The 23,721-nt window shown below is 39.8% G+C and overlaps 1 protein-coding gene and 1 pseudogene across 4 annotated transcripts in view; one reads left to right on the top strand and one right to left on the bottom strand.

Annotated features, from left to right (window-relative positions):
* The window catches only part of ACSL4 (acyl-CoA synthetase long chain family member 4), a 77,588-nt gene extending 60,216 nt beyond the window's left edge, over positions 1-17,372 (bottom strand). For all 4 annotated transcript variants that reach the window (XM_070783526.1, XM_070783525.1, XM_070783524.1 and 1 more), the window contains exon 1: positions 17,238-17,372. The gene's annotated coding sequence lies outside the window, so the exon portion shown is untranslated. The remainder of the gene's footprint in view (positions 1-17,237) is intronic.
* On the top strand, positions 8,912-9,633 carry LOC109555453 (ferritin heavy chain pseudogene; annotated as a pseudogene).
* Positions 17,373-23,721: the final 6,349 nt, after the last annotated feature.

Here is a 23,721-nt window from a genome sequence, read left to right on the forward strand (position 1 = left end):
TTTCACAAGCAGAGAAAGTAACAGTCTGTTCAGTATGTTTACATCTATGATTTCATGTCTCATATTCCAAAGCCTTTACTGCTATAAGTATATCGCAGCAAAATTATATGGTTAGGGTACCACTCCAATTTTCATCAGCTGGGCTAAATGAAATCCGTTAGTGCAATTGGCACAGATGGAGAGAAGCAAAGGAAGGTGAGACCATGAACACAGAAAAACAGGAAAGAAAAAAGAGCGAAAGTAGTATTAAGAGCGGAGAAGGCAATAGCAAGCCACTCCAGTACTCTTGCCTGGAGAATCCCAGGGACGGGGGGAGCCTGGTGGGCTGCCGTCTATGGGCTGCCGTCTATGGGGTCGCACAGAGTCGGACACGACTGAAGCAACTTGGCAGCAGCAGCAGCCGTATTAAGAGCAACATCAGCTGCTAGTCTACAAGGAACCACTGGGTGGCGCCAGTGCCCCTGGCTTTCCAATACAGGTATGGAACCAGGAGGCAGAGCCATCAATTAGCCTGCATCTCCCAGAGCTTAGGTTAAATGCTCACAAGTTTATTTTCAGCATACTGATGGACAGATGCAATTCACCAGATTTCAAGTTCTCTGCATGTATCATTAACACAGGCATAGGTTTTAAGGATGTTTGTTTATCAGAGACACCTAGAAGGTGGTTTGTCAACATTTTTACCTGGTGAAATTTTTCATAGCTTATCATTCTAAATGCAGAGAATCTCAGAGTGAGATGCCAGGGATTCTGAGTGGAGTGATAAGGAAGGAAAGGGATCAGAATGACTTAGAAAGCTATTTTAAAAACTTTTAGGTGGTATTATCCCACATTTTAAAATAAACTTTCATGAATTGATTTTGGCAGTTTTTCTTTAGTCCCTCTTAAACCACTTTTAGTAGAAATAAAGAATATACTTTGTCTTAGTAAATAAACATGATCTTTATTGGAAATTTTTCAAAATACAAATACAGATTTTTTTAAAAACTAAAAAAAAAAACTATTAAGTTGAGCCAAATAAAATTGCTGATAGTCAAAAAACTGTTACATATCCCCCAAAATAGCAATTTCAAACAGTTCAACCAAATACACACCTATTTAGAATCAGTGGTTTAGTGAGCCACTGTTACTGATAAGAGTGTCCTATCTCTCAGGTTTGTTGGGGAAAAAAGGTTGAGAATACATGCATAGTTTCTCTGTAATCATGAAGAGTTAATTGAACAAACAAATGGAAACAAAATAACTAAAGATAGGGAATTTGCTGGCTGTCCAGTGGTTAGGACTCGGTGCTTTCACTGCTGAGGATGTGTTCAATCCCTGGCTGGGGAACTAAGATTCTGCAAGCCACATAGCATGACCAAAACAAACAAACAAACAAACAAACAAACACCCTCAGGATAAGGAATAGATTAAACTATATTAAAAAACAGCAAACATGGGAACATGTTCACCAAAAAAGTAAATGCTATATTAAGTGTAAAAAGCAATTACAAAACAGTATATAAAACACATTTTGTGTTTTGTTGCTGTTGTTCAGTCACTCAGTCGTGTCTGACTTTTCGATCCCGTGAACTGCAGCATGCCAGGTTTCCATGTTCTTCACTATCTCCTGGAGTTTGCTCAAACTCATGGCCATGGAGTCGGGGAAGCCATCCAGCCATCTTGTCCTCTGTCATCCCCTTCTCCTCCTGCCCTCAATCTTTTCCAGCATCAGGGTCTTTTCTAAGACCCAGTGTTTTAGGGGCATTCAAAATGTTTGGGGACATATGGAAGGATATATACTAAAAGCCTCAATAGATGTCTCTGGGTAGGGGGTTAGCCTTACTTTGTTTTGTCTTTTTATCCATACATGTTTCTAAAATAAACATGTATAACAATTTTAGATCCTGGAACAGGAAGAAAAGTAAAGACTTTGGCAGAAAAACTAGGGAAATCCAAACAAATTCTATACTGTAGAGTACTGTGCCACTGTCTGTTATGTAAAATGTTAACCTTAGGGGAAGTTGGGGGAAAGATATCCAGAACATCAGAACTATCTTCACAAATTCATTGTAAATCTAACATTATTCCAACATGAAATACTTATTTTAAAAAATAAGCCATGTATTAAGATCACGCCTTTTAAACCTAGAAGAAAAAATCCATTTGGTTAAAAAGATTCCTACATTTAAAGAATAATATTGTGGAATCAAACTTCTTTCATAGATAGAAGCTTTGAAGAAGGTATGCCTTCTAGCATGACAACCAAAAGCTATAAAGACTTAACGACATATGCATTGCCTTTCATAATATGAAAGTGAAGTTACCCTATTAGGCAAAGACTCACTGAAGCTGGAAATAAATGGCTGAGTCTCTATTTTCTTTGATTTTGTAAATCATCATTGCTGAAGACCAACCATCATAAGAACATTTGAGGGAAGGAATTAAAAGTAAGTACAGCCAGTAACAACCTTTAATTCAAAAAATGTATTTACTTTTTGTCTGCACTGGATCTTCATTGCTGCACTTGGGCTTTCTCCAGTTACAGTGAGTGGGGACTACTCTCTAGTTGCGGTGCACACTTATTGCTGTGGCCCCTCTTGTTGCGGAGCACGGACTACAGCCTCTGGGCCCATAGGCTTCTGTAGTTGTGGCTCAAAGGCTCTAGATCGCAGGCTCAGTAGTTGTTGCACACCAGCTTAGTTACCCTGTGGCATGTGGGATCTTCTCAGACCAGAAACCGAACCCATGTCTCCTGCATTGGCAGGCAGATTCTCAATCACTGGACCACCAGGGAAGTCCCAACCCTCTTCTTTTGTAATATTTTTAGTTGTAGTACTTCTAGTTGTCAAATTGCAGGCAGCTACAGGTACATGAACATGCATTCGTTCATGAAAAATCCAGTGAACATTTACTATGCCCTCTCCTTCTGGAGCTTAGTGTTCAATAGATAACATTTTAAGAGGACCTAAGACTAGGCACTTGCCTGGTGGTCCAGTGGTTAAGAATCTGCCTTCCAATGCAGGGGGTGCAGGTTCAATCTCTGGTCCAGGAGCTAAGAGCTGCATGCTTTGTGGCCAAAAAACCACAACATAAAACAGAAGCAATATTGTAATAAATCCAATAAAGACTTTTAAAATGATCCACATCAGAGAAATCTTTAAAAACTTTTTTTAAAAAGAGGCCATGAGACTAACACAGAGAGCAGACATACACCTGTAACAGGAAAGGAGGGTCACCCATGAGTCAACCCTCAACCCTATATGCCCAATCAGATGATCATCTTACCTTTTATTAATAAAAAGCTAATAATAATAGCTACCCTCTAGAATTATCCAGTTATACCTGTTACTGCTTAGGGACCAGCTGGCTTGCTCAAAATGTATTTTTTTTTAATCTTTAAATATTGGAGCAAGAAGAATTATGCAAAGACAAAGGATGAAAGTGAGGTTCTGAAAAGAAATAAAGGAAAGGAAAATGCAGAGCTGAAGTACACAAACAGAAAACTAAAAGGTTTTGATCAATTTCATCTGCAGACTGCTACCCAGCTGTTACAAACAGGTTACAGCTTTCTGGTTATACTACTACTCTGGCAAGTGTAAAATTTGGAATAGGTTAGTTCCATTGCAAAACACACCCAACTGAGGTTTTGTTACCTGGAAGTTTCATTAGTTGAGTATTGAAAATGCATCAGTAAGGTATGTCTGCAGATGAGACCCAAAACAAAAATTTCAAAAAACAGATTTAAAAAGAAGCACCAGTGTACTAAGAACTCCCAAGCAGAGGAGAAGTCTTTCCCATCTCAATGGAACACTACTTAAGGAAGGGCTATTATGTGTCCCCATAAAAAGGTCAGCCAAGAAACTTGCTGCAATTTCAACAGTGTTGATATTTACTACTAGTAGAAATCACCCATTTATCTCTAAAGCAATTAATTTCTGCTGTATCTATAATGTAATCCACCTTTAAGACATCCCTTTGCAGTTATTTCTGTGAATTGTTAAGCAAAAATGTATCATCTTTAATTAAGTTATAATTCAATCCTCCTACAAACATCTGCAAACAATACGAGGAGCAGTAAAAGCAGTTTGCTTTCTCATGTACTGCATGGGGCAATACACTGCTTACTCTTCTTCAAAAGCAAAACTAAGGTCAACACAGAGGCGGTTCTGAAAACAAGCGTTCTCCGTTAAGCACACATGTTGAGGTCTGATGGTTGCATGATGGCGACAGGCCAGATTTTTAAAGAATAAGAAAAGATATTATCAAAATGCTTCCAGCACCTCAATTTGATGGTTTCCAGGGCTGCTATGCCTGAAAATAGAAGAGAAAGGTACTGAGGTTTGGCACCTGGTGCCAAGCCCACCTAGACAGCATCCTGATCTTTCATCAGCAATGGGGCAGTGCTGGTAAAAAAAAAAGAAAAAAAATTTTTTTTAAGGTCAAGCAATAGCAAGACATGGCCCCAGACCCAACCAAGTACCAAACTCAAAACAAATTCTAAAAGTTTAGATCATTCCACAGAACAATTTTATGTAACTCAAATATGTAACTGTGAGGCTTTGAGACATTATTGATTTTCTTTCATGCAGCAGATAGAGGTAAGCAGTAGAGGCAACAAATCTAAGAATAGATTTTCCATCCTAAACAGATTCCTAATCACTCCTCTCAAAGCAGAAGAAACATTTCTCATGATCTCATGACAAAATGTTATGACATCTAGAAGAGACCAGACAAATAAAATGACCTTAGTGTCAAAATAGCTAGAAACGATGCAAGAGTGAAGAAATCTAGTCTAGGTTGAAAAGTAATTCTTTCAACCAGAATTAGCTGCATCAAAATGAGTTTCGTGCATTTCATCAAAGTCATTAAAATAACATATATGTGTTTCATAACAACAATCCCATATTTGAAGAAGACAAATAGAATTTTGACTCAATTTTGCAGATTTCCACTGAGGACTATGATATCATCAGATTAAACACTGCAAGGCTTCTCAATATTTTCTTAGTTTAGGGATTCAATAGGCTACAACTGGTTTCTAAAATATGTCTTTAATTACAAACTGGAGTTGAGATTCCTAGTTTTCAAAACTCAAGGTACGTTCTGGCTAGAGACTGTATGCTCACAGCCACCTCCCACTCCTTTGGTCATGCCCTAGTATAGCATCCACCTCCTCTTTCCTGTGGGCAATGCCCTAAGCAACACGACCCTTCAGTCAAAGGCAGAGAGGGCGGTGGACAACAGTCTTCATCAGTTGAGGACAATTAGAAGCAAGATTAATAGGAAGCACTTCCTCCTTGTGTTTTTTAGTCATGTCCGACTTTTGTGACCCCATGGACTGTAGCCTGCCAGGCTCCTCTATCCATGGGATTTCCCAGGCAAGAATACTGGAGTGAGTTGCCATGCCCTCCTCCAGGGGATATTCCCAACCCAGCAGTCGAACTGGAGTCTCTTGCATTGGCAGGCAGATTCTTTACCACTGGGCCACCAGGGAAACACGCTTCCTCCCTAAGAAGTTAAAAAAAAAAAAAAAAAACACCCTACAATCTTTAAGGGTTAGGGGCTTTATGAGAAAAAGATCAGTGGTCTGAAAGTTGAGTTAAGAACAACTCCACCATTTCACCACATGTATATCATTGCAATCATACGCCAATCACTCCTCACAAACATTTCATATAACCAAAGAACAATGGCTCAAATGCAGGGTACTGCTGACATAGGACAGAGATTAGGTAACTATCTGAGCACTGGAATATTCTTCTCCCAAGAGCCAGGTAGAACAGTCTTCTTTTGCAGACTCCTTATACTTACAGTGACTGCAAACAGACCCTACTGAGCTAGGATTCAAGTCAGCCAGCAGGACTAGTGCACATGTCTTTACAACTGCAGTGAACAATTTGTACTTCTGGGGTTGAGAATCATCATCCCTGATTCAATTCTACTCAGTCCTAAAAGAAGGACTGGAATAGTGAGGTTGGGGAACTCCATTTCAAAACAAGAATAAAAAACAGAGAATGGAGATTCACCAGGGAGGTTTCCATTTTGCACTTGTCTTTTCTAAAGTTACTTGTAAAGAAGTAAATTATTTGGGGGGGGATACTTCCTAAAGAAAGCTACTCCCTTATTAACAGTTTAATTCTCAATGATCTCCTGGTGATCAAGAGAATATTAAAATTAATGTACATAAGGGCATAAATTAAAAACTTGCTTCTACATAAAAATCCTGGCCTTTACACTTGACACTAAAAACAAAATCGAAGGAAAGGGATCCCAAAATTTCTGGTGGAAAATCTGAGTTGTATAATATCCTTCCAAGTTCAGTCATTTTGCTTAAAAATGTATAACATGTAAATATATTTGAATGAATATGCTAATACTGACATTTCTTTCTACTGAGGGAAATAAACACTACACATTTTCCCATCTGCAGGTCGCTATAATTCACCAAACAGTGAGCCTGAACCTTGCCTTTTCTAGTTTCCAGAGTATGTAAACCACTTTCTTCACAGATATTCTAACCTACTTCTGTAAGGAAATGCACAGAGAAATCCCAAATATTTTACCAAAGGCTTTAAACCATTCTAGACTAACCTGCAACTGACCAAATCCCGAAGGTTTCTGTGGTTCCAAGTATAAGAATACCATTATCCCGGCCTGCTTTTCTCTTTTCTACTCTATTTGTCTGAAACACATTCATCTGACAGTTATTTATGGCTAGTTCTGCTCAGTTCCACCCCTGAGTCAAGTTACGGTTTTTCAACTATTCTTTTAAGCTACTTCTCAACTTACCATCTTCAGCAGTCATGGAGAACAGAGCACCTTTTACTTGGATGCATCCCATGAGATACTAGTGCTAGTTGTGTCTTCTCTTCTGTTTCCAAAGCCATAACTGAACTTTAAGCTCATTCAACCAAGTTCCTGTTTCCTGTCTGTGGGAAGTTTTCAGCTTTCAGTTTATTTGAAAAGCAGAAATGACTAATATATTCTGAGAAAAACGAATGATCACCATTTCATAGGGAGCAGCTCTGCCCATTTTTGCAGACCTTTTTTTTTTATGACATCACCTGGGTACCCCCAGGGGAGTGGTCCTCCAAAACTCTGTCATTTCTTTTTTTAACAGTATTAGAATGCTTCAGGCACATGTTGAAGGTAATAAACAGAATACCTAAGAGAAAACAGGTATTTCACCATGCCTTCCACTGCCTTAACTTCCTAACAATCACTAGAAGCCCCCATAAATGTTTCAAATACCTCTGTTAAAAGTCTCATCTCACACACACCTGTCATTACTCAAGTGAGAAGTGGGAAAACTCTATTCTGCGTGCATGCTTAGTGGCTCAGTTGTGTCTGACTCTGCGACCCCATGGACTGTCGCTGCCAGGCTCCTCTGTCCATGGGATTTTTAGTCCCCTATAAAATCTTCAAACTTCACAGTGCCTATGAAAAAAAAAATCCTCTTGCTGCAAAATCAATTCTAGAAAGGCCTTGGAGAATGGGATGCTATTTCAATCACCATAACAAAAATATGAGCAGCTACACTGGGCCATCACATTAACACCACTGTCTACAAGGTAGAATATTCTTTTGTTAAATACTCTATTGAATTCATCATAAAGTATTTTCACCTCTAAATCCCACAGTATAAACTCAGAAGTGGTTATAATGAGCCTATGGCAGATGTGCTTAATAAATGCTTCTCGATGACATATGAGCAGAATACATACTATACAAATCAAACTTGGTCCTGCAACACATTTCTCGTAATGTTCAATTTTACTGTAGACTGAGATACCATAGACAAAGATTCATGTTGCCACAGACACCCAGATTTTCTTTACTTTTATAAGCTGCAAAAGAACACAACTACGCCCACACATTCACCAAAAATTAGTCAGAGCGGTTGGTTTTTCTTTGAACCAAAATAACTGTTCAAGCTCAGTTTTAAAACCTTCATTAAAACCAAACCCCACCCCAAAAGATCCCTAATGACCTTTTAATATACTGTACTTATATATCATTACTAGTAACTACAACTTAAACAACATGCATAAATTCAAAACAGAACTGAACTGGTTTAACATTGAGAATTTTTTCATTCCTTGGTTATTTACTTTTGGTGGCCATGACTTTGCTTGAAGATTATAGTTTGTCCCAGAAATCAGTTATTTTAAGTGGAACACTATGTTTACCTGGCACGTGGTCGTTCTTTTTCCCACTAGTATGTCTTTTTCACTTATTCACAGCTATCGATCATGAAAGATGCTCACTGTATAGAGTCCAGTTAAAGGAAGCAAGTTACAAATCAGCATGTACACTAAGAACCCTTCTTTTGTAGAAAGAAGATACATATGTTTGCACACGTGCATGTGTGTGTGCATGCAAGTGTCCATACATGTATGTACACAAACATGTGCCCAGAAGTTGACAATAGATCTCCCTGGGTATGGCATTATGGCGCTTTTATTCTTTTTTTATACTTATATTTTCAATGCAGAACATTCAGAAAATACAAATAGTTTTAAAAATAATGTTCTTCCTTTGTTAAAGTACTAAGTACTCTCTAAATACAAGGCATTCACCCCATTTCTAGCACAATGTTACTGTATAAAGCACAGTGAAGAAACTGCATTGTAAATATCCTTCAATGTGTAATGTTGCATATGAAGAATCTGTAAAATTACTATCAAAAGGGTAATCATATATTAAAATGCATTATAGACAGTCTTAGCAGAGAGTCGCCGCGGTTTCCTGCTTCAACAGTGCTTGAACGGAACCCGGCGGTGGGGTTCCGTTCAAGCACCCCGGCCGGCCGGCCACTCAGAGCCAGCCCTCGTCACCACTTGACAGCGCCCTCCGACCGGCCCAAGGTCCCCGCCAATTGCTCCAGTGCCGCTCGGCAGTCGCCGCCACCACCACCACCACTGCCCGTTTTCAGCCGCCCACAATGACGACTGCATCCCCCTCGCAGATGCGCCAGAACTACCACCAGGACTCGGAGGCCACCATCAACCGCCAGATCAACCTGGAGCTCTACGCCTCCTATGTCTACCTGTCCATGTCGTACTATTTTGACCGTGATGATGTGGCTTTGAAGAACTTTGCCAAATACTTTCTTCACCAATCTAATTAGGAGAGGGAACACGCTGAGAGACTGATGAGGCTGCAGAACCAGCGAGGTGGCCGAATCTTCCTTCAGGATATCAAGAAATCAGACCGTGATGACTGGGAGAATGGGCTGACTGCAATGGAATGTGCGCTGTGCTTGGAGAGAAGTGTGAATCAGTCACTACTGGAACTGCACAAACTGGCCACTGAAAAAAATGATCCCCATCTGTGTGATTTCATTGAGACTCATTACCTGAATGAGCAGGTGGAAGCCATCAAAGAATTGGGTGACCACATAACCAACCTGCGCAAGATGGGGGGCCCTGGATCTGGCATGGCAGAGTACCTCTTTGACAAGCACACCCTGGGACACAGTGAGAGCTAAGCCTCAGGCTGGTTTCCCACAGCCACAGGGGTGACTTCCCTGGTCAGCAAGGCAGTGCATGCATATTTGGGTTACCTTCATCTTTTCTATAAGTTGTAACAAAACATCTACTTAAGTTCTTTCTTTAGTACCATTCCTTCAAATAAAGTAATTTGGTACCCCCCCAAAATAAATAAAAATAAAATGCATTATAGAATTGTATAGGGTAAAAAGTATAAGTATCTCTGTAATGCCTTCCTCTAACACCACTCCCTTTTGCCCTAGAGATAACCATGCATGGTGCCTATCAGTCACACCTCTTTGTATTATCCATATGCATGGCAAGGTTTTGTCTTTTTTAGATAGGTGGATTCATGGTATATGGAGTGTTATATAATTCCCTCCATCCTTTAACAACATATTTTGGAACTCCCATGTCCATTTATATAGGTCTAAGGGATTTCTTTCCTTTAATAGCTTCATATTATTCCACAGAACAACATGTTATTATTTAAGTCATTCCCCTTCTGATGGACATTTAGCTTGCTGCCAAGTTTTCACTGTTACCAAGGTTCATTGCTTTGAAATCTTGTGTTTATTTTTATACAAATGTGCAGATATTTACCAAGAATAGCTTTATACAGAATTACTGGGTCAAAAATATATGCACATTTAAAAATGAGAGGATTTTGGCACTCTATCAAAAAGCTACACAATTCACACTCTCATTAAAGTGTATGACAGTGCCCATTCCTTTCTAAAAGTGGATATTACAGTTTTTGCCAATGTATTTGGTAAAAAAAATGATTTTCATTTCCCTAATTACTAGAGTGAATTTGAGCATCTTTTCTTTTTGAATCATTATTTCAATTTCTTTTCCTTTTTTGTAAAGGCCAATTCACAACCCTCTGCCACTTTTTCTAACAGGTACCTTTTATTTATTGATCTGGAGGAGCTCTTTACATAGCATAGATATTATATAGTAGAAACCTTTTAACCTAATTTTATTTGGAACACAATTAGCTAATTTAAAAAGTCAACTAAGGTGGACAATCATAAAAAAAATATGCTCATGACAAACATTTCATTTTATCTTCATTTTATCAGTGGTAAATGTACACTCATTCATCAAGTTTTTGATAAACGGCCAGAAGGCCAAAACCTTTCTTTAACTCCAGGCCCAGTGACTGCAAATAAATTTAAACTGAATTCTTAGATAATGCAGAACTTCAAAGAACTTAAAAGATACCTGTAAGGAACTATTAGTGGAGAACACTTCAGATTATACAAATCTTTTATCATTGTCTTACACACACCTAATTATACACTTACAACTTGCTTTCATCAACTCATTTCATAATATACCATTTGTTTTGTTACAATAAACCTATCCCCCAACTTCAACTATCATCTGTATTTGCTGAATTTTATTTCTTTCACATCTCTATGCACTCTGCACCTCAACTCCTATATAATTTGAAGCAAATCCCAGACATCATATCATTTAATATGTAAATTTTCAGTAAGAACTTCAGTTCCTCACTACTCAGATTGTATCAAGTTATATGAAAATAAATTTTATATTTACAAAAACAAGAACAAGCACAGTAATTCATAATAAAATAATTCATATTTTTAATTTAATTATTTTAATTCATAATAATTCAGTAATAAAAGCATCTGTTGTATTGGTGGGTTCACAAGCCTGGCGTACCAGATACCAAGTGTTCAGTTCATAGTGTGTTTTACAAAACAAACGAATAGCATTTAATATGGTGGGTCAGTTAAGTGGAAGTCAGTAAAAGCTCCCATGGCATATATAGAAATTATTTTCCTGCAGCCTGTCATATGACTTTTCAACTTTGTTATGGTGTGTTGTGCTTTCCAGAAGTTTTTAAAATATATACATATATTTTTAAAAAATACATCTTTAACTTATTTTGGAGTATGATGTGAGGCAGGGACCCATCTCTTTCCAAATATACAGTGAAACAGTCCAAACTCAGTTTCCATTTTCAACCTTACTTGTAGGTGGGGCATTCAAAAGAACTAAAGTATGAACTTCTAACTTACAAAAGGAAGCTGTGCACACAAAATAATAAACCAACAGTCTTAAGTTCAGCTTGACAGGCTCAAACTACTATGTATTTAAAGATCGCAGTAACTTTGGGAGGAGGAGCAACAGAACTGCCATACCTGGCTGTCATTACCACTCTGGCACACAACAGAATCTCCAAAGGATATGGCGACTAGATAGGCCTCCTTCTGAATCTCACCAGTTACCAAACTTGCAAACTGACATTCACACTGAAAGAGCCCACACTTGACAAAAACAACAAAATCAATTTTTCCAACTCTCCATCCATTCCTTAATGCTGCCCCTAGGATCAGTGCCTTTGGACACAATAAAGAAAATGAATACACTCTTCCAAACCACAATTTCCACATGGAAATATACCTAAAAGGTACTAAAAGTCAAGGTAACATTTGTTAAATTTCTTTTAAAGCGTAGAGACTCAATAATTTATTATAAGGTTGCTTTATCTCTGGGCAAACTTTTTGTGTAAAGGACCAGAGAGTAAATTGACTTTCAGGGCCGTTAAGTTCTCTGTTTCAACTCTGACACTGTATTTTGAATGCAGCCAAACAACACATAAATGAATGGATGTGCCTGTATTCCAACAGAAACGTATTTACAAAAACAGGTGGTGGGCAGGATTTCGTCACAAGCAGTACTTTACCCACCACTGTCTCACACCAATGATTGATCTCTTCCAACTAGGAATCCACTATCTTGGCTATAAATTTATTGAGCAAATATTGTGACACTGAAGGGACAATTAATAATTTAAGTGCCCCCTTACAGAAATGAATACTCTTAAAAATCAATCACGAAGCTTTTCCTTAAGTTCTTCTCAAACATGAGCACATATATTTTTCAAAATAACACTTGTAAGCTACCTTAAAACTAATGCTTATTTTCAAAGATAATTAAAATGAACATTAAATAGCTACTATAAAAGAAAAACATACAGTCTAGACAGACAAATTCAACATTCGATTCATTATTCTGAGCAGAACAAGCCTACTAAATCTATCATCATATTCACAACTTCACTACTCAAAATGCAGAAGCAGACTTTCAAAGTACATTTAAATGAGAACTCAATTTTTTTTCTTTGGATTACTTACCAGAAATGTTGATTAGAAACTACACAGTTTTGCCAAAATATTTTAAAATTAGAAAGTGAAACCAAAAATCTCCTTGGCATATGACGCATATACTTAATTTTAAAATATTAATTTTAATGTTACGGTGACTGCCTGGTAATATAGAAATTATAGTTTTAAGGCACAAAAGGATGGCAGCCATTTTCATCCAGTGAGAATATGTATAAGTATGGATTCACACTCTAAGCCATCAAGGTCACTTGTTTGAAGAATACATCTGAGCTCCAGGAATGCTCAAAGAAAAAAAAATGTTCACACTGCTCACAGAAATACTGGATGTTATATAGAACAGCAAGGAATAAAATTAAATAACAAAGGTACATAAGATTCCTTCACACTATCCATAAGAGGGAAAACTGACAAACTGGACCTCATCAAAATTAAAGACTTTTATTCTGTGAAACTTGCCTATGAAGAGGACAAAAACGCAAGCTGCAGGCTGGGAGAAGATATTTGCAAACCACGTGGCCAACAAAGCACTAGTATTGAGAATTATATAAAGAACTCTCAGAACAGTAAAAAAAAAAAAAAAAAAAGTCCAACTAGAGAATGGAGAAAAGACATGAACATACATTTCACTGATGAAAATACAGAGAGAGCAGATAAGCACATGAAAAGATGTCCAACATCATAGCCATTAGGGAAATGCAAATTAAAACTATGACAAGATATCACTGTATATATATATATATATATTGGAATGGCTAAAAATAAAAAATAGTAACAACTCCAAGTGCTGGCAAAGATGAGAACCATTCATGCATTGCTGAGGGAATATAAAATAGCACAGTCACTCTGGAAAGCAGTTCGGCAGTTCCTTATGAGACTAAACACCAATACAAGCATCAATTGCACTCTTGGGCAATTATCCTAGAGAAATGAAAATTTACATTCATACAAAAACCAGTACATAACTGTTCATAGGAGCTTTATTCATAACGGGTTACAAAGTACAAGAAAGAACCAGATATCCTTCAATGGGTGAATGATTAAACAAACTATAATACATCCACAGCGTGGAATACGACTCTAGAATGAAAAGAACTATTGATACAAGATATATTCCCTGCAAGAATCTCCACACAATTACACTGAGTGAAAAAACACCAATCAGGCAAAGAAAACACATTAGGGGTTGCCAGGGGCTCAGGGAGGGAGTGAGATGGCTATAAAAGGACATCAGAGACCTTTGGGGTGATGGAACTGTTCTGTTTCTTGACTGTGGTGGTGGTTACATGTGCTAACACTGCACAGAGACAAACTGTTGTTGTTTAGTCGCTAAGTTATACCCAACTCTTTTGCAACCCCATGGACTGTAGCTGGCCAGGCTCCTCTGTCCATGGGATTTTCCAGGGAAGAATACTGGAGGGGGTTGCTATCTCCTTCTCTAGAGGATCTTCCTGACCCGGGAATCAAACCCATGTCTCCTGCATTGGCAGGTGGATTCTTTACCACTATATATTGCCTATAGAGAAGCCCACAGAACTAAGTACACACACGCAAGTGAGTGCATGTAAAACTGGAGATCTTTGCATCAGGTGGATGGATTGTACCTGCTTCGATCTCCTTGTGATATTATGCTACAGTTATGCCAGATGTTACCACTAAGAAAATTAAAGGGTATTGTTTTTTACAATTGTATGAGAATGTATAATTATCTTAAACAGCTAAAAGAGAAACAAATGAAAGGAATATATAAAACCAGTCAACAGCAGGAGTGAAAAAAACAAATCTTTCATTTTTGCTAAAGTCTCAGTAATTGAAAGTCAACAAATGGAAAGAAAAAAAAAAAGGAACACCAAGAAGAGAGTCTACAGGCTACAATTAACACAATTATCTCCTCCTCCCCTGTGGAGCCTTAACTTCCCCAGGATTTTATGTCCCTGATTTGACTGTTGTTAATAAAAATAAACTGGCACACAAAACCATCTCTCCACAACCCTCACCACCATCGCCTCCATCCTGGACTATAAAATTAAACCTTGGAGGCAAAGGATTGTCTTCTCGACCATCATACCCTAGAGGCCTATGGCACAAAATAAATGACAGATGGAGGAATGAGATAAGTTGAAAGAAGGAACAAATGAATGAATGAATGAGATGCTTGCATATTCTTTTCAAGTTGCCTAGCCAATTACAGTTACAAGGCAGTCTGTATACATTCCCATACACATTTCTTAAAAGCCTTGAACCTTTAAAGAAAAATAAAGTGTGGTATGCACACCCTTCACTTGCAAGCAGAAGTGAACAATACCTGACTTTTGTAGAATGCTTCCCAATATATAGACTTTCACATAGAGTAATTCATTTGATATGGATGAATTAAGAATTATGGATATATAGATTGGAACTAGTATAAGCAGATCTTTGAGAAAAATGTTCTAAATAACTAAGGACTTAACTAATGATTTACGGCACAGCCTTAATGCAAACTGTGATAGATATGTATTGTCAAATTAGGGGACTTATGCAGATTATTGGAGAAGGCAATGGCAACCCACTCCAGTACTCTTGCCTGGAGAATCCCATGGACGGAGGAGCCTGGTGGGCTGCAGTCCATGGGGTCGCTAAGAGTCGGACACGCCTGAGCATCTTCACTTTCACTTTTCACTTTCATGCACTGGAGAAGGAAATGGCAACCCACTCCAGTGTTCTTGCCTGGAGAATCCCAGGGACGGTGGAGCCTGGTGGGCTGCCATCTATGGGGTCTCACAGAGTCGGACATGACTGAAGCGACGTAGCAGCAGCAGCATGCAGATTATTCTGACAACATCAAGACCCTTTTACAGATGCAAAAATGAAGTGAGGTAAAGTGACTTGTTCAAGGTTATACATTTAGCTACCACTGGAACTGCACGTCAGCCTCTCCAGAGTCCCAATTCATTTCTCTTCCCACGGAATTGGGCAAGCCTCTTCTTTCTCCACCCATCCTGCCCCTACCCAAAACACTCAAAAATGTTCTTCTGAATCACTTATTTTTAAAATCGGTGCTTTAGGGGGAAAAATTGAATTTATTCAAGATGTTTATTGTTGCATTACACCTTCTGTGGATTTTTAGGTGTCAAATTACTTCTATCAGAACAATAAGGTATTTTATTCTATGTTGGGAGAAGAAGAACAGCTCAGTGTTTCATCCTCTGCCAAAATGGCAGAAAGGGTGTTAATTCTTCCAGGAGTTTTAGGTGTTTCACACTTCTTTTCAATCTAAAAGATGAGCTATTTTATAATTCAAGGAAGAGGCCTCACACTATGCAAATCTTAATTGATACACTCATTGACAGTACAGACATTGGATATCTCCCTACAAACTTATGCATCAAGAGCAATTAAAAGGATTTGTTATAATATAAAAGATATAAGTAATATAAAGTAATATAAGTACTTATAAGTAATATAAAACCTAATGTGACAAGCAACTACTGGGAAACGTGGATTTCATCAGGTTAAATCTCCCTTACGCTGCAACACGTTACAATACTAAGCATGAATTCACAGGTCTTAAAATCAAAATACTAGAAGGAACCTTCGTTCAACACCCTCAATTTTGTAAATGAGCTAACTGAGGCGTTGATTAAACCATTAACCAATAGAGCAGACTGCTTACTTTTTCAGAGGGACTTATTTAAATGCCATTTCGCCGTTGTTTCTTAGAGCGATGATTGATTCTTTTAACGTGAAAAGAGCGATTAGAGCAAAGTCATTTCAAGAGGGTGGAAAAAAATGCCTTTGAAAGAGGAGATGCTGGAGTGAAGAGGAGAAATGACGTCTTATTTAAAATATGTAACCCCTTAATGGTGGTTAGGCAGTGAATCATATTCTCCTCGATTTTTCTCTGTGCTATAGACATCGACCACAGTTCTTTCTGTAGGGCACTTGAATGAGAGGAAGAGGAAGTGAATAAAGCTGATGCTAAATATACAGCACCCACGGAGGGCAGGGATGTAGATAGGTAGGACAGGAAAAAATAAGAGCATGCTTCTGCTAGAAACTAGTCATTTTCTAACCTACCTAAAGATAGGAAGCTAAGAGGATATCGGAAGCAAGGGCATCCTTCAAATTCGAAGGGCGGATGCTTCTAGAGCCAGAAAGAGTCCCAAGCTCTCAGATATAGAGCGACTCGAAACGGACAAAATGGAGTTGAGGTCCGGGGGCGTCCTAAAGGTCGTTTGGAGGTCTGGCGAGTCCCTGGTGTGCTCACTGGGGAAAGGTCATGGCAAAGCCTAGCACCCCGATCAGGAAGAGCTTTTGGCCCTCGAGGAGGCGGTGAGTGGCATGAAGAGGCAGACCAGGGTCTCGAAGACCCCACACCTCAGCAATGGAGATGATGCCGGCATCTCGGGAAATCTTCCCAGCCCCGGAGGAGGCGGGCGGGTAAATCGCCCAGGCTCTAGAAGAAAGCGAACGGATTTCGGGAACAGGAACGTCCCCCGCCCACCCCGCCCCACGTCCTCTGGGCTCAGGTGTGGGACGGTGGCGCGGCCAGAGCGGGGGGCCTGGGACATAGCAACGGGGTAGAGGTGCCGGGGCCGGAGCCTCTCCGATTACGGCTACTTACCCGAGGCGCTGCCTGTGGCGTGTTCGCAGCCGGCGGGGACTCGGCACTCCAGAAGCCGGCGGAAAGGAGCCGCGTGCCCGCTAGCGCTGGGATGAGGAGGGGCGCGCCGCGGACGCCGGAGAAAAAGCCGCAGCAGCGCGCGCGCACCCGGAGGGCCAACGGAGGCGGGGCGAGGCGCAGCGCCGCGCGGGCCCGGAAAAGACGCGCCCGGAGGGGCGGGCGGAGCGGGGGCGCGCGGTGGTGTGGCACAGCCGGCCGAATCGCGGGCGACGGCCCGCTCAGCCCACCCACGCTCCCGCCTCCGCTCACCCGACGTCAGCCGAAAAGGAGGGGCGGCCAGGGCCGTTAGAACGCGGGGGGCGGGGGGAAGTGCGGGGGAACCAAGTTGGTTAACGGCTCCTCGCGGGCTTGCCTTAGGGTCCAGCTCCCGCACCCGCCGCCTGGTGATGGAGCTTGTTTTGGGGAGGTTCCGGCGCTTATCTGATTTCCGCGAGCTACCCCATGGGCCCACGCCCGTACCTGCGCTCGCTTTCCCAGAACTCCACCCTAGAATGAAAGTTCCCCTCGGGTCATATTCCAGCTGCCCTTTCAAGATACTCATCTTCGGACTTCACTACTCTTTAGAGAGGAATCTTAACGTTCTTTGCCTAAGACATCCTGCCCCTCCAAGCCCCACCTAACGCATCTCTATCGCGCCTCTCACTGCGTTAAGACCCCATACAGCCATCCCCACTTATGAAATATCACAAGAATGCAGGGTTTTCACTTTATGCCTTGTGTTTCTACGATGGTGTTGTGGCAAAAAGAGCTCACAACCGATAAGGAAATGTCACCGCAGCACTGTGACATCTTACTGGCCCTTAATCGTTGCTCCTAAGACAGTCCTACAAATAATCTTCCCAAGAGATTCAAGAAACTGCTGTTAAAAATAAAATGCTGGCGAACTGCCTTGGGGCTTCAAAAGAGACCGTAATTGTAAATAAGCCACGACAAACTGCCAAGAATATATCACCAAAAGAAAGAAAATGCCAGTATTCTTCCAGTTCCCTGATGTTTAATGGAGAACTAGCTTCCTTTTCTTGCTAGGCATGGACGTGTCATTTCACTGTTTTTCACTTTCCCATATAATTATGGGACGTAACAACGCATGTGTGTTTGCGTGTGTGTGGTGGGGGGCGGGGGGGCAACTCAGATTACAGGCTAGAGTTGTTCTTAGACTTTAGTATGCATCTGAATCATCCGGGGTGCTTGTTAAAATATGGATACCTGGATCTGAGTGGGACTGAGAAACTTGAATCTTTAATAAGCATCTCAGGTGACACTATAGGTGGTTGGAAGCCCGCAATTGGAGAGCTGAGAGCTGCAGCCTTTATACGTTACTTCTTTGAAGTGGGATTACTCATCCAATTTTCAACAGGCCCACCCACTTATATATAATATGCCTATGAATATTGCTATGGCAGTCATATAACTTCTTTTTTCAAGACTGACCTAGAAAGTTCGGGACTTCAAACAACAAGTTTAATTGTCATGTTTATTTATGAGATCTTGTTGTAATACCAGAAATAAGTAATCATTTGTCATCTATAAAATTCACTGGGCACCAACAGCATACAGAGGACTGTCAAGTATAGTAAACACAAACGAAATCAAACAAATGATCACTCCTGCCTTCAACAAACTTAGTGTCTAGTGATGGAATGAAAACACAGAGAACAGACCCAGTAGACCACATAAATCAGACCAAAATGAAAAAAAAAAAAAAAACAACAACCTCGTAATGAAAGTATATACTTTTGTCAGTTTCCTTTACTAGCAGGCATTTAGCCCAGAATTTTTCAGTTGGGTAATTTTTTCTTAATACTGAGCACAGGTTGCTAAAGTTCCTCCAGCTTTAGAAGGTGTAAAGGAAAGAACCTGAAGCTATCAGTTTTTGTTTGTATGTATGAATCTGTGCATATACCTACCTATGTATAAGCATGTCTGTAAATACAGATACAGAGATATTTATCAGACCAAGAAACTAGTTGTATTTTTCAAGATCTTTATCACATGCTAGTCATTCATGCTAACAGTTCTGGCTACCTTTATCATCTGCCTTTTCTCACCTTTTCCTTTCTAGTTAACCACACTCAGGACGAAGAGGATAGAAGGATCTCCAAAAAGGAAACCAAGTGTATCCATGCTGTTTCTAGCTGCTTTTTTTCACTTTTTCAAGGTCAAAATAAACTGCTTAATTTCTTGTCATCAGAAACCCTCTAGAAGTGTACTACCCAGAAGCAAAACATCCCCCAAGCCACCTGTCTGACATTTTAGAGAGAACATTTGCATCATTGTTTACTAGTTTGGAAGACGTGGGATTATTATCCCTATTTTACAGATAGAGAAACAGATGCAGGTTAAACGACTTGTCTAGACATACAACTAACCAGTAGCAGAGCCTGGATTTCCCATCACAATTATGATTCCTAGACCAGGGTGCTTGCACTACATCAGGCTTCCTAGGTAATAAGTTTTACCCAGGACAACCAGTCCAATTAGAAACAGAAGAGAGAAACATATAAACATGGAGAAAAGTTAGTAAAATGTACAGTGCAATTGACAGATTCAACATGCAACATAAAAAGCACTGAAAGCATGGAAATTAAACTGAAGGCAAACAGAACTTACAGGACAGCTCTGTTAGCAGGTACTGATATTTAGACCTTGCCCATTTTACTCTTCTGTAACAAGAAGCTGAAACAGATAGCCAGGCTGCTCTTGGCATTAGTTATTTATGGAAGGGCAGAAAACAACTGTTCTTCATTGACTGTGTAACAAGCCTTTGCATGTTAAACATACTTCACATGTTTGTAAAATAATAATTTCCTTTTTGGTCTCACTACAAGCAGCAGGACTTTATAATAATATTTGCATAGCCAAGTGATGTTATGCTTTGTCATTCATGAGACCTTATTTTTTTTAGACTCAATAACCAAGCCAAATATTGTCTTCAGTGGTGTGTCTGAAACAACTGGTGAAATCAGAAACCTAAACAGAAGCTGATCTAACTGTGAACATAAATAATAACCTAAGCTAATCCTTTCAAAAATGACCATTGCCATTGTAGCTAGATTTAATGTCATTTTTTGAGAAACAACTCTTTTATCTTTTCAGACCACAATTTCTTGTCACTTTAGTACATTCCACTGGCTTTTAAACTAATTGAAAAGACAAAACAAATGGAAAGATATTGAACTCATCTGGATGGGAAAACTCAGTTAAGACCCAATTCTTCCCAAATTCATCTGTAAAGATCATGCAGTCCAAACCAAATACCAGCAGGATTTTAATGAAATTTGACTTCTGTGTCTCTCATTAACTCTGTCTTCTTAAAAACGAATTCTATCCCCTCTAGATAAGATCCTCTGCAATATCCTCACAAATTACTTTTGCAACCTTCCCAAAAAGAAAGAAAAAAGGAACAAAATATTTATGTTTATCCATAAGGCCAGAGGCAAACTGAATGTGCAGTGGTAGTCCTCAAATCTGCAAAAAGTTACCTTTTGTATACTTTGCCCATTTTCTGTAGTGATTCTAGCCTAGTAATGTTAGAGGGAAAGGTCATCAATATCTTTTTCTTCTTTTAGAATTTTCCTTTTTATTTTATTTACTTCTTCAAAGTTTAAACTTTTCATTTTGTATTGGGGTATAGCCAATTAGTAATATTGTGGTCATTTCAGGTAAACAGTGTAGGGACTCAGCCATACATATACATGTATACATTCTCCCCTAAACCCTCCTCCCATTTAGGCTGCCACATAACATTGAGTAGAGTTCTGTGTGCTATACAGTAGATCCTTGTTGGTTATCCATTTTGAATATATCAGTGTGTACAAAAGGTCATCAATATCTTAACTCGCTTTAAATCTTTATTTTCCTTTCCTTTTCACATGCAAGAAGATTTGGTTTCTTTACCCATTCTTAAAAGATGAGTCCAGGTTTTCCTTTACTCGGGGTTTCCCTGGTGGCTCTGTGGTAAATAATCTGCCTGCCAATGCAGGAGGCACAGTTTTGATCTCTGGTCCTGCAGGATCTCACATGCCACACAACGACTAAACCCCATGCACCACAACTATTGTCTGTGCTCTAGAGCCCAGGAGCCACAACTACTGAAGCCTATGTGCCCTAGAGCCCATGCTCTGCAACAAGAGAAGCCACTGCAACGAGAAGCCTGTGCACCACAGAGAAGAATAGCCAGCCCCCGCCCCAACTGGCTGCAACTAGAGAAAAACCCACACAGCAGTGAAGACCAGCACAGGCAAAAATAACTAAACAAATGTTTGGTTTTTTTTTTTTAATGTTCTTTACTGGGAATCATTGACTACTGGAGTCAGGAGGTCACATAGTCAGAGGAGCAGGAGAGAAACTATGGGCCTTGGACTTGGACCCCCCTAGACAAGTTACATAACCTCTTCTGAGCATCAGCCTGCTCATCTGTAAGTCAAGGATAATAATGATACCACATTCATTATGGTAACACAGGCTTTTCTGAGGGAGGGCTAAATGAAATCATGATCATCAAATGTCTGGTTTATGGCAAGCATAAACCAAGAAGCGAGAAACCATGGCAAACAAGAAAATTAGAGATACCAAGAGAAAATTCCATGCAAAGATGGGCACAGTAAAGGACAGAAATGGTATGGACCTAACAGAAGAAGAAGATATTAAGAAGAGGTGGCAAGCATACACAAACCTATACAAAAAAGATCTTCGTGATCTAGATAATCATGATGGTGTGATCACTCACCTAGAGCCAGACATCCTGGAGTGCAAAGTCAAGTGGGCCTTAGGAAGCATCACTACGAACAAAGCTATTGGAGGTGATGGAATTCCAGTTGACCTATTTCAGATCCTAAAAGATGATGCTATGAAAGTACTGCACTCAATATGTCAGCAAATTTGGAAAATTCAGCAGTGGCCATAGGACTGGAAAAGGTCAGTTTTCATTCCATTCCCAAAGAAAGGCAATGCCAAAGAATGTTCCAACTACTGCACAACTGTACTCATCTCACACGCTAGTAAAGCAGTGCTCAAAATTCTCCAAGCCAGGCTTCAACAGTATGTGAACCATGAACTTCTAGATTTTCAAGCTGGATTTAGAAAAGGCAGAGGAACCAGAGATCAAATTGCAAATATCTGCTGGATCATTGAAAAAGCAAGAGAGTTCCAGAAAAACATCTACTTCTGCTTCATTGACTATGCCAAAGCCTTTGACAGTGTGAATCACAACAAACTGTGGAACATTCTGAAGGAGATAGGAATACCAGACCACCTGACCTGCCTGCTGAGAAATCTGTATGCAGGTCAAGAAGCAACAGTTAGAACTGGACATGGAACAACAGACTGATTCCACATCGGGAAAGGAGTATGTCAAGGCTGTACATTGTCACCCTGTTTATTTAATTTATATGCAGAGTACATCATGAGAAATGCTGGACTGGATGAAGCACAAGCTGAAATCAAGATTACCAGGAGAAATATCAATAACTTCAGATACGCAGATGACACCACCTTTATGGCAGAAAGTGAAGAAGAACTTATGAGTCTCTTGATGAAAGTGAAAGAGGAGAGTGAAAAAGTTGGCTTAAAACTCAACTTTCAGAAAACTTGGATCATGGCATCTGGTCCCATCACTTCATGCCAAATAGATGGGGAAACAATGGAAACAGTGACAGACTTTATTTTTTTGGGTTCCAAAATCACTGCAGATGGTGACTGCAGCCATGAAATTAAAAGATGCTTGCTCCTTGGAAGAAAAGCTATGACCAACCTAGACACCATTTTAAAAAGCAGAGACATTACTTTGCCAACAAAGGTCTGTCTAGTCAAGGCTATGGTTTTCCCAGTAGTCATGTATGCATGTGAGAGTTGGACTATAAAAAAAAGCTGAGCACCAAAGAATTGATGCTTTTGAACTGTGGTGTTGGAGAAGACTATTGAGAGTCCCTTGGACTACAAGGAGATCCAACCAGTCCATCCTAAAGGAAATCAGTCCTGAATATTCTTTGGCAGGACTGATGCTGGAGCTGAAACTCCAATACTTTGGCCACGTGATGTGAAGAACTGACTCATTGTAAAAGACCCTGATGCTGGGAAAGATTGAAGGCAGGAGGAGAAGGGAATGACAGAGGATGAGATGGTTGGATGGCATCACCAACTCAACGGAGATGAGTTTGAGTAAACTCCAGGAGTTGGTGATGGACAGGGAGACCTGGTGTGCTGCAGTCCATGGGGTCACAGAGTTGGACAGGACTGAGCAACTGAACTGAACGGATGGCAAGCATATAGAAAATGGGGCTATTCATTACCAACTTAGACCTCATTTTACAGATTTGAAAAAAAAAGCTAGAACCAAAACTCATATCCTTCCGTTACACTCCACCAGTCTTTCTCCAGATTCTCCTACTTATTGAGTGACTTTCTTTAAAGCCAAGGGCTAAAT

Source organism: Bos indicus, chromosome X, assembly GCF_029378745.1.
Source record: "Bos indicus isolate NIAB-ARS_2022 breed Sahiwal x Tharparkar chromosome X, NIAB-ARS_B.indTharparkar_mat_pri_1.0, whole genome shotgun sequence".
Classification (NCBI taxonomy): Eukaryota; Metazoa; Chordata; class Mammalia; order Artiodactyla; family Bovidae; genus Bos; species Bos indicus.